Source organism: Triticum aestivum, chromosome 2B, assembly GCF_018294505.1.
Source record: "Triticum aestivum cultivar Chinese Spring chromosome 2B, IWGSC CS RefSeq v2.1, whole genome shotgun sequence".
NCBI classification, from domain to species: Eukaryota; Viridiplantae; Streptophyta; class Magnoliopsida; order Poales; family Poaceae; genus Triticum; species Triticum aestivum.
The window spans coordinates 118,853,481-118,865,233 of NC_057798.1; positions in this window are offsets into that span (position 1 = coordinate 118,853,481).

The following is an 11,753-nucleotide window of genomic DNA, read 5'->3' on the forward strand; positions in this document are numbered from 1 at the left end:
TAAATTCGGGGGCCGCTACCCATTCAGGGTCACGCGGCTCGGTGATGTAGAACCACCCCGATTGCCACCCCTTGATGGTTTCCATGAAAGTGCCTTCGAGCCAAGTAAGGTGGGACATCCTGCCCACCATGGCGCCTCCGCACTCCGCTTGGCTGCCCTTCACAACCTTCGGCTTGACACTGAAGGTCTTGAGCCACAAGCCGAAGTGGGGCTGGATGCAGAGGAAGGCCTCACACACGACGATAAACGCCAAGATGTTGAGGATGAAATTCGGGGCCAGATCATGGAAATCCAGGCCGTAGTAGAACATGAGCCCCTGGACAAAGGGATGGAGTGGGAAGCCCAGTCCGCGGAGGAAATGGGGAAGAAATACTACCCTCTCATGGGGCCTTGGGGTGGGGATGAGCTCTCCCTCGTCGGGGAGCCGGTGCGCGATGTTGCTAGACAAATATCCGGCGCTGCACAGCTTCTGGATCTGCCCCTCCCTGACGGAGGAGGCCATCCACTTGCCCCCCGCTCTGGACATAGTTGGAGGAGGTTGAGGTGAGATGTGCGGACTTAGGCGGTGGAGCTCGAGTTCGCGGAGATGGATAAGCCAAGGAGGAAGAAGGCGCAGGTAAAAGGGTTGGATCTTTATCCCCTTATATGGGCGGACACAAACATGCGTCCCCACCGGCCTGATAAAACTCGCTTATCCCCCAAGCGCCGCAATCAATGGCGCGGTTGGGTTACCCACGTCCGTATTGATGAGAATCCCGGAATAAGGGGAACACGATCTCTGTTTCGACAAGACGTGCCAAGGAAACCGCTTCCCTAAACGCGCTGAGGTGGTATAATAAAAACAATTCGAGTAAAGGCTTGGTAGTGGTGTGACGTCACGCCACGAAATGTCAGCAGATTGAACTTGTGTAGATGTTATTCTCTCTATAGTGGTATGTGGAATTTATTTTGCAGAGCCGGACACTATCCTGGTGTTCACAATCTTCTATAAATTATTCGGAGGAGGAACCCGCCTTGCAATGCCGAAGAAAATATGCGCGCCGGACTCCTCGTCATTGAAGCCTGGTTCAGGGGCTACTGAGGGAGTCCTGGACTAGGGGGTGTCCGGATAGCCGAACTATCATCATCGGCCGAACTCCAAGATTATGAAGATACAAGATTGAAGACTTCGTCCCGTGTCCGGATGGGACTTTCCTTGGCGTGGAAGGCAAGCTTGGCGATACGGATATGTAGATCTCCTACCATTGTAACCGACTCTGTGTAACCCTAGCCCTCTCCGGTGTCTATATAAACCAGATGGCCTTAGTCCGTAGGACGAACAACAATCATACCATAGGCTAGCTTCTAGGGTTTAGCCTCCTTGATCTCGTGGTAGATCTACTCTTGTAACACACATCATCAATATTAATCAAGCAGGACGTAGGGTTTTACCTCCATCAAGAGGGCCCAAACCTGGGTAAAACATCGTGTCCCTTGTCTCCTGTTACCATCCGCCTAGACGCACAGTTCGGGACCCCCTACCCGAGATCCGCCGGTTTTGACACCGACACTCGTCTTCGGAGGGAGGCATGTAATTATCATCCTCTACCTCTCTGTTTGTCGCTCTCTCATGAGGGCTAGCTTCTCCATCCTCCTGCGCTGAATCCTGCTGGAGGGGGTTGTCTTCGGCACTTTCCGGGGTGTTATTGTCTCCCGTGCCGGAATCACTGTTTTTGCTGTGGCGGGATTTAGAGCGGCGCCGCTGACGCCGGCACTTAGGTTGTTTCTTGGAGGGGTCATCCTCCGTTGTTCCATCGCCGTTCCCATCTTTTGGGATGTCCACCATGTAAATGTCGTATGACGAGGTGGGCTCCCAGTGCCCTATAGGCGCTGGTTCTTGGTCGTCTCCTGCATCATCGTCCATACCGTCGATGTCTTCGGAGTCGAAGTCGAGCATGTCGGTTAAATCATCGACAGTGGCTACGAAGTGGGTGGTGGGTGGGCTTTGAATTTCTTCGTCGTCCGCATCCCAACCTTCCTGACCATAGTCCGGCCAGGGCTCTCCTGATAAAGAGAGAGACTTTAGTGAATTCAGGATGTCGCCAAAGGGCGAGCGCTGAAAAATGTCCGCGGCGGTGAACTCCATGACCGGCGCCCAATCGGATTCGATTGGCAGGGGCGCAGAAGGTTCGGAGTCCGGAGAGGAGTCTGGCACCTTGGAGTTACAAGCCTTGCAAAGGACAGGGATGGTGTTCGGCTCAATCGCCGTAGAGATTGCAACCCCCGAGGCGGTGTCCAGCCACCCGTCCTCGGTCGGTGCAGTCGGCTCCGAGCTAAGGGTCGGAGCGGACACTGGTGCAGCCTCCAGGGCACTGTTCGGCGGCAGAGCTAGATCGTGCCCATCGTGACAGTGCGGCGCGCTTGGCTATGGCTCGAACCCGTCGAAGATCAAGTCTCCGCGGACATCAGCCGTGTAGTTCAAACTTCCAAATCTGGCCTGATGGCCAGGGGCGTAGCTTTCAATCTTCTCCAGATGGCCAAGCGAATTGGCCCGCAGTGCAAAGCCGCCGAATAGGAAGATCTGTCCGGGGAGAAAAGTCTCACCCTGGACCGCATCGTTGTTGATGATCGGAGGAGCCATCGGGCCTAAAGATGACGACACAGAGGAACTCTCAATGAAAGCACCAATGTCGATGTCAAAACCGGCGGATCTCGGGTAGGGGGTCCCGAACTGTGCGTCTAGGCGGATGGTAACAGGAGACAAGGGACACGATGTTTTTACCCAGGTTCGGGCCCTCTCGATGGAGATAAAACCCTACTCCTGCTTGATTAATATTGATGATATGGGTAGTACAAGAGTAGATCTACCATGAGATCAGAGAGGCTAAACCCTAGAAGCTAGCCTATGGTATGATTGTTGTTCGTCCTACGGACTAAAACCCTCTGGTTTATATAGGCACCGAAGAGGGTTAGGGTTACACAGAGTCGGTTACAATGGTAGGAGATCTACATATCCGTATCGCCAAGCTTGCCTTCCACGCCAAGGAAAGTCCCATCCGGACACGGGACGAAGTCTTCAATCTTGTATCTTCATAGTCCAGGAGTCCGACCAAAGGTGATAGTTCGGCTATCCGGACACCCCCTAATCCAGGAGTCCCTCAGACACCCCGGAGAAGAAGATCCACCGGAGCCCTCCCACGGCGAGACGTTGCCGGAGAGACGAAGAGGAGCAAGGGGGCGAAGCGAATGGGTATGGGGCAGAGAAACCACCCCCTGCCCCGATATAACCCCCTGACCCCGCCCCGCAGCGGTAGTACCGCGCTGGTGGGTGGTAGTACCGCTTATAAGCGGTACTACTGCGCACCACCAGCGGTAGTACCGCCCAGCACGCCACGGAAGCTAGACAAAAACGACTAAGCTCAAAAAGAGAGAAACCAACGGCAAAAAAATGACTATGCAACAAACACACTAGCAAGGGGCCAAGACACACCTCTTCAAGAGAGGGCGGTGGCCGAGGCCACCTATGTTTGAGTCAAAAGGTATGGCACCGTGAAGATTTTAACCTTGGGCCCATGACCAAAACTCGTCCTTGAAGCACAAGTACCATCAAAGATGGTTAAAGTGAAAGACTTGATCAATTTATGCATAATGGGGGGAGGGAGAGTTCATTGAGAGAACAACACTCCCCCTATGTCCATTCCTACACCTAAACTAGATAACACGTTGAATGTGGTGGGATGTGCATGGGTTCAAGATACATTGCTTGAATCAATGATATTTAGCTCATGCCATAACTCGCGAAATCTTGCTTCATCCAAGGGCTTGGTGAAAATATCTGCAAGGTTATCATTAGTGTTGACATACTTGAGCTCGATCTCCCCTCGCCTAATGTGATCCCGGATGAAGTGATACCGAATCTCAATATGCTTTGTCTTGAAATGTTGCACCGGGTTGAGAGAAATCTTGATGACACTTTCATTATCACACCAAAGAGGCACTTTGTCACAAATGACACCGTACTCCTTTAAAGTTTTCGTCGTCCATAAGAGTTGTGCACAACAACTACCGGCCGCCACATATTCCGCTTCGGTGGACGAGAGAGACACACAACTTTGCTTCTTGGAAGACCAACTCACCAAAGAGCAACCAAGAAATTGGCACCCTCCGTAAGTGGACTTCCTATCCACTTTTTCTCCCGCCCAATCGGAATCTGTATATCCTTCAAGCTTGAAGTTTGCTCCTCTTGGGTACCATAAGCCAAAGTTTGGGGTATGAGCCAAATATCGAAAGATTCGCTTGACCGCCACATAGTGGCTTTCCTTCGGTGCGGCTTGAAACCTTGCACATATTCCCGCATCAACATGATATCCGGTCTAGATGCACAAAGGTAAAGCAAGGAGCCAATCATGGAGTGATATACCTTTTGATCCACCACTTTACCATTGGGATCAATGTCAAGTAGGCACTTGGTGGGCATTGGAGTGTAAGCCGGCTTGACATCACTTAGCTTGAATCTTTTTAGCATGTCTTGAGTGTATTTGGCTTGATTGATGAAAGTACCTTCTCATCTTTGCTTGATGTCGAAACCGAGGAAGAACTTCAACTCTCCCATCGATGACATCTTGAACTTAGAGGTCATGAGAGCGGCAAATTCCTCTTTGAAAGCTTTGTTAGGGGAACCAGAGATAATATCATCAACATATAGTTGGCATACAAACAACTTCCCTTTGACCTTCTTAGTAAAAAGAGTGGGATCGATTTGCCCAACCTCAAATCCACGATCTTGTAACAACTTGGTAAGGTGGTCATACCACGCACATAGGGCTTGTTTAAGGCCATAGAGTGCCTTATCGAGTTGACACACATGATCCGGGAAGTAGGGATCCTCGAACCTGGGGGGTTGCTTGACATAAACCAACTCATTAATAGGACCATTAAGAAAAGCACTTTTCACATCCATTTGTTGTAACTTAAAGTTGTGATGGGAAGCATAAGCAATCAACAAGCAAATGGATTCAAGGCGAGCAACGGGAGAAAAGGTTTCATCATAGTCGATACCCTCGAATTGGGAGTAGCCTTGTGCTACCAATCTTGCCTTGTTGCGAATGATGTTCCCATGAGCGTCTTGCTTGTTCTTGAATATCCACTTGGTTCCAATGACGTTGTGGTTCCCCGACGGCCTTGGCACCACTAGTAGAAAAAGGGTCAAATGTGAGACACATTAGTCTCGGTTTGTAACAGAACCGGCACTAGTGTGTCCATTAGTGCCGGTTCCAACGGCTAGGAGGGAGGAGCTCTTTAGTACCGGTTCATGGCGAACCTTTAGCACCGGTTCGTGCCACGAACCGGTACTAAAGAAAGTGGTGGCAGGATGTTGTCAGAGTGGGGCCCTTCCAGCACCTTTAGTACCGGTTCGTGGCACGAACCGGTACTAAAGGTCGTCCTATATAAACCCTTCGTCCACCCGCACTCTGTTCTTCCCCCTTTCCCCTCTCCCTCTCCTCTGTTCTTCCCTTCTTCCTCTCGAGTTCATCACAAAATTTTCCCCAAATTTGTCAAGATTTGCAGGCCCTCATCCATTCAAATGATCACCAAGGTTAGCAACTTTGTCCTTTCATCTCTCATTGCTAGATTAGCTCTTGCATTGGTTTATATAGTGATTAATTGTGGGTTTTAGTAATTTGGGAGGAATTATATGTGGTAGTATTTGATTTATATGCAATTTGAGGTCAAAATAACACTTAGTTTGCATATGTAGGTGTGGTTTACTTAGTGCCTTCTAAATCTCCGTCGTAACCACCGTCGATCGCCCGCACCGTCCCATCGCCGGCACCACCTTGTGGTGAGCCTCTTGTTCATGAAATTTTATATAAAAAATTGATGTTTGTGTGATTTGGATATATAGTTACTCGTATAATAATTATCTTACCCGTACGTTGTTTGTTATACATAGTGCCATGGTTTTGATATCCGTCCCCGTCGGCCCTCGTCCTTGTTATGATTCGGATGTGGTATATTCTCTTTTAAAACTATTTGTTGCATTTCGTGTTTATGACAAATTATGCCCATCAAGTTGACATAGATATTTTTATCTAGGAGGTATGTGAACCGGAAATTCCAACTGACCCTATTGTCGAGAGGTTAAATTTAGTTGAAAGAGAAAATGAGTACTTGAAAGAAAAATTGAAAAGAATTAAGGGGGAGAAGATGGAATTGGAGTTGCATGTTGCCGATGTCGTCGATGATCACAAGATCAAGATGGAGAAAATGCGCTTGAAGATTAGAAAGATTAGAAAATATGCCATCGATAGTGAGGCTTGGTATCATTATGCTGTTGGATCAATTGTTACCTTAGTTGCGATCTTGATCGCATTTGTTGTTGCATATAAATGCTTTAGCTAGAGAGTTATTTGTTTGTTGCATTTAAGTGTTGTATGAACTTTATGTATGAACTTGTATTAATTTGGTCTATTCGGTGTTGTGTAATGAAGATGAGCCGGCAATGGATGTACGATGACCGATGCTCTCCCCAGTTCGTTGAGGGCGTGCATACTTTTCTGCTTGCGGCTGAGGCAAACAAGCGGGCGGATGGTTTTATGCCATGTCCATGTGCTGGCTGTAAGAATGGTCGCAATTACTCTACGTCAAGAACCATTCACGTCCACCTGTTTGAGTCCGGTTTCATGCCCCACTATAATGTTTGGACCAAGCACGGAGAAAGAGGGGTTATGATGGAAGACAATGAAGAAGAAGAGGACGACGACAGCTATCCTGGCCATGGGTTCCCTGAATACGATGATACAACAATGAGGGAAGAAGCTGAGCCGGTAATGCGGGAAGAAGCTGAGCCGGCAATGCGAGAAGAAGCTGAAGAAGAGGCATCAGATGAGCCCGTTGACGATCTAGGTCGGGCCATTGCCGATGCAAAGAGAAACTGTGCAAGTGATTTGGAGAAGAAGAAGTTGCAGCGCATGTTAGAGGATCACAAAAAATTGTTGTACCCGAATTGCGTAGGTGACAAGAAAAAGCTGGGCACCACACTGGAATTGCTGCAATGGAAGACAGAGAATGGTGTATCTGACAAGGGATTTGGAAAGTTGCTGGTAATGATAAAGGATATGCTTCCAAAGGACAACGAATTGCCCGAGAGTACGTACGAAGCAAAGAAGGTTGTCTGCCCTCTAGGCTTAGAGGTGCAGAAGATACATGCATGCCCTAATGATTGCATCCTCTACCGCGGTGAGTACGAGGATTTGAGCGCTTGCCCGGTATGTGGTGCATTGCGCTATAAGATCAGCCGCGATGAGCATGGTGATGTCGAGGGCGAGTGCCCCAGGAAGAAGATTCCTGCCAAGGTGATGTGGTATTCTCCTATAATACCACGGTTGAAACGTTTGTTCCAAAACAAAGAGCATGCCAAGGCGATGCGATGGCACAGAGAAGACCGTAAGAAATACGGAAAGTTGAGAGTACCCGCTGACGGGCCGCAGTGGATAAAAATCGAAAGAAAGTACGGGAAGGAGTTTGCAGATGACGCAAGGAGCGTATGGTTTGGTCTAAGCGCAGATGGCATTAATCCTTTTGGGGAGCAGAGCAGCAACCATAGCACCTGGCCTGTGACTCTATGTTTGTATAACCTTCCTCCTTGGTTGTGCATGAAGCGGAAGTTCATTATGATGCCAGCGCTCATCCAAGGCCCTAAGCAACCCGACAACGACATTGATGTGTACCTAAGGCCATTAGTTGAAGAACTCTTACAACTGTGGAATGGAACAGGTGTACGTGCGTGGGATGAGCACATGTGGGAAGAATTTAACCTAAAGGCGTTGCTGTTCGTGACCATCAATGATTGGCCTGCTCTCAGTAACCTTTCAGGACAGACAAACAAGGGATACCGCAGATACACACACTGTTTGGATGATACCGACAGTATATATTTGAATAGTTGTAAGAAGAATGTGTACCTGGGACATCGTCGATTTCTTCCGAGCAGGCATCCCGTAAGAAAGAAAGGCAAGCATTTCAAAGGTGAGGCAGATCACCGGACGAAGCCTCGCCACCGTACTGGTGCTGATGTACATGATATGGTCAAGGATTTGAAGGTGATATTTGGAAAGGGTCCTGGTGGACAACCTGTTCTGAAGGACGCTGATGGACGCGCACCCATGTGGAAGAAGAAATCTATATTTTGGGACCTGTCATATTGGAAAGACCTAGAGGTCCGCTCCGCAATCAACGTGATGCATGTGAGGAAGAATCTTTGCGTGACCCTGCTTGTCTTCTTGGGCGTGTATGGGAAGACAAAAGATACACCTGAGGCACGGGAGGACCAGCAACATATGCACGGAGAAGACGGCATACATCAGGGTCATGCAAGCTACGCTCTTACCAAAGAAGAGAAGGAAATCTTCTTTGAATGCCTGCTCAGTATTAAGGTACCATCTGGCTTCTCGTCAAATATAAAGGGAATAATAAACATGGCAGAGAAAAAGTTCCAGAACCTAAAGTCTCGTGACTGCCATGTGATTATGACGCAACTGCTTCCGGTTGCATTGAGGGGGCTTCTACCGGAAAACGTTCGATTAGCCATTGTGAAGCTATGTGCATTTCTCAATGCAATCTCTCAGAAGGTAATCGATCCAGAAATCATACCAAGGTTACAGAATGATTTGGTGCAATGTCTTGTCAGTTTCGAGTTGGTGTTCCCACCATCCTTCTTCAACATCATGACGCACGTCCTAGTTCACCTATGCAAAGAGATTAACGTTTTGGGTCCTGTATTTCTACACAATATGTTCCCCTTTGAGAGGTTCATGGGAGTCTTAAAGAAATATGTTCATAACCATGCTAGGCCAGAAGGAAGCATCTCCAAGGGCCATCAAAATGAGGAGGTCATTGAGTTTTGTATTGACTTTATTCCTGACCTTAAGCCGATTGGTGTTCCTGAATCGCGGCATAAGGGCATACTGGATGGAAAAGGCACGCTAGGAGGGGAACAAATAATATGTATGGACGGACATTCTCTCACTAAAGCACACTACACAGTTCTACAGAATTTCGCCTTGGTGGCTCCGTATATGGATGAACACAAGAATTTGCTACGCTCCAAACACTCGGAGCGGTCTGATGACTGGATTACACGTGAACAAACCAGGAGTTTCGCCAGCTGGTTGCAGACACGTACCATGCATGACGCCTCTATTGAAGATGACCTGTACTTGCTGTCCCAGTTACCATCTTCGAATATAATGACTTTCAAAGGGTACGAGATAAATGGTAATACATTTTACACGATCACCCAAGATAAGAAGAGCACCAACCAAAACAGTGGTGTCCGCTTTGATGCAGAAACCAAGATGGGAAATGAAACATATTATGGTTATATACAGGACATATGGGAACTTGACTATCGATGTGGTTTAAAGGTCCCTTTGTCTCGGTGCAAATGGGTCAATATGACACGAGGCGGGGTAACGGAAGACCCGCAGTACGGAATGACAACAGTGGATCTCAACAATCTTGCGTATGCAGACGAACCATTCGTCCTAGCCAATGATGTGGCACAGGTTTTCTATGTGAAGGACATGTCTACCAAGCCAAGAAAAAGAAAAGATAAGGAAGCGAATGCATCGTACGATGAGCCAAAGCGGCACATAGTTCTTTCTGGGAAGAGAAACATCGTGGGAGTGGATGACAAGACAGAAAAGTCAGAAGATTATGAAAAGTTTGATGAAATTGCTCCATTCACAGTGAATATTGACCCGAGCATCCCGTTAAATGATGAAGATTTTCCATGGTTACGGCGCAAAGGGACACACGCGAAGAAAAAGTTTCACACCCAAAGATCTGGGATGTGATCGGCTTCACTATCATCACTTTCTTCTCTGTTTCACACCCAGAGGGGAATCTCTGTAATAGTTAGGGTAGTTATGTGTTTTGGCATTTGAAACGCGAAGAAATTTTATGTGCAAACAAATTCTTTCATGCCTTTACTGATTTTTAAAGTTAAGTTATTCACAAACTAGTGATTCACACTAATTTCAAATAATTCAAAATTTAAACTATTCAAATTTGAAAACTACGGGCATTAACAGAAAGTTTGTAATTTTTTGTACCTAAAGCAAAAATATTCACAAAGAAACTCTACATACACAAAAAAAACAACACAAAAATAAATAAAGCAAAAAAAATAAAAAAAAAGCCCGCCTACTAGGCCAGAGCGGCCTGCATACGACTAGAAACCCAACCTGTTGTTGGGCCAGGATGCAGGCCCGCAAAGGCCAAGTGGGCCCACAGGGCAGCAAAGAACACGTAGGCCCAGTAGGCCTGCTTTGGAGAGGAGCTCGAGAGAGCGACCGCAAGGGGGTTTATAAACCAGTGCGGTCGCCCCTCGGCTAGTGAGGTGGGGCTAAACTTGCCGCACCGCACCTGCGCCAGCGTACCCCCTTTAGTACCGGGTCGTGGCGAAGGGTCAAATGTGTACACTAGTGCCGGTTCGTGGCGGCGATCAGTAGCACCGGTTCGTGGCGAACCTTTAGTACTGGTTCATGCCACGAACCGGTACTAAAGAGGTTGCGTCAGCCTCCGGTCAGGCTATGGCCCCACCATCACCATTTAGTGCCGGTTCGTACCACGAACCGGTACTAATGAGGTTGTGTCAGGTAAGGCTGGGGCCCCACGAGCACCTTTAGTACCGGTTCATGGATGAACCAGACGTAAGCTGTTTTTTAGTCCCACCTCGCGAAGTGAGAGGGATTAGGAGCGGTTTATAAGCCCTGAGTGCAGAGACGATGAAGAAGAGGCTCAATGCTCACGTTGCTTAGCTTCAAGCCTTCAGGAATACGGTAGACTGCACGGAGCTATGCGCAGTGCAGTTTACACTATTCCGAAAGGCTTGAAGCAAATTAACGAGCATTGCACTTCTTTTTTATTTTTAATAACTTATTACAACTCCAGACTTCTTCTGTTATGGCAAAAACTAATTGCACGTCGACATTTCTTTTTTTTAAGTTATAACTCCAGACTTTGCCCATCAAGTTTTGCAGAAAAGAAAAAATAGCAGAAAAGAAGAAAAACTATAGCTGAAAAGAAAAAAACTATATAAAAAAACTACTCAGAAATAAATAGAAGAAAATAAATATAGTAGAAAAGAAAAAACTACTCAGAAATAAAAAGAAGAAAAAATAAAGCAGAAAAGAAAAAAAATATATTTGCTATTTTTCAATCGTTTACAAAATGACCGTGAAATTGAAAATCACTACAAAATGAACTCTGAAAATGTTGAATTTTGGCAAACTAGATGAAAAACTACTCACAAATAAATAGAAGAAAATAAATATAACAGAAAAGAAAAAACTATACAAAAAACTACGCAAAAATAAATAGAAGAAAATAAAGCAGAAAAGAAAAAAAACTATAAAAAAATTGGGGCGCTGCCCTGTGGGCCTGATAGGCCACAGGTGTGTAATTACAGGCCTTAAAGGCCCAGCAGACTCACAGGGCAGCACGCAGAGTTTAGGCCCACAAGCCTGCTATATAGAGGAGTTCAAAGTGGTAGCCGCGGCTGGGTTTATAAACCAGTGCGGCCGCCCTTCGCCCGGCGAGGTGGGACTAAACTTTGGGGTGGCAGCGCGAGGCCTTTAGTACCGGTTGGAACCACCACCCGGTACTCCCCTTTAGTACTAGGTGGTGGTTCCAACCGGTACTAAAGGCCTCTCCTATATATACAACACTTGCAAAAATTTCATTCTCCCTCTGTTTCTTCCTCTGTTTCC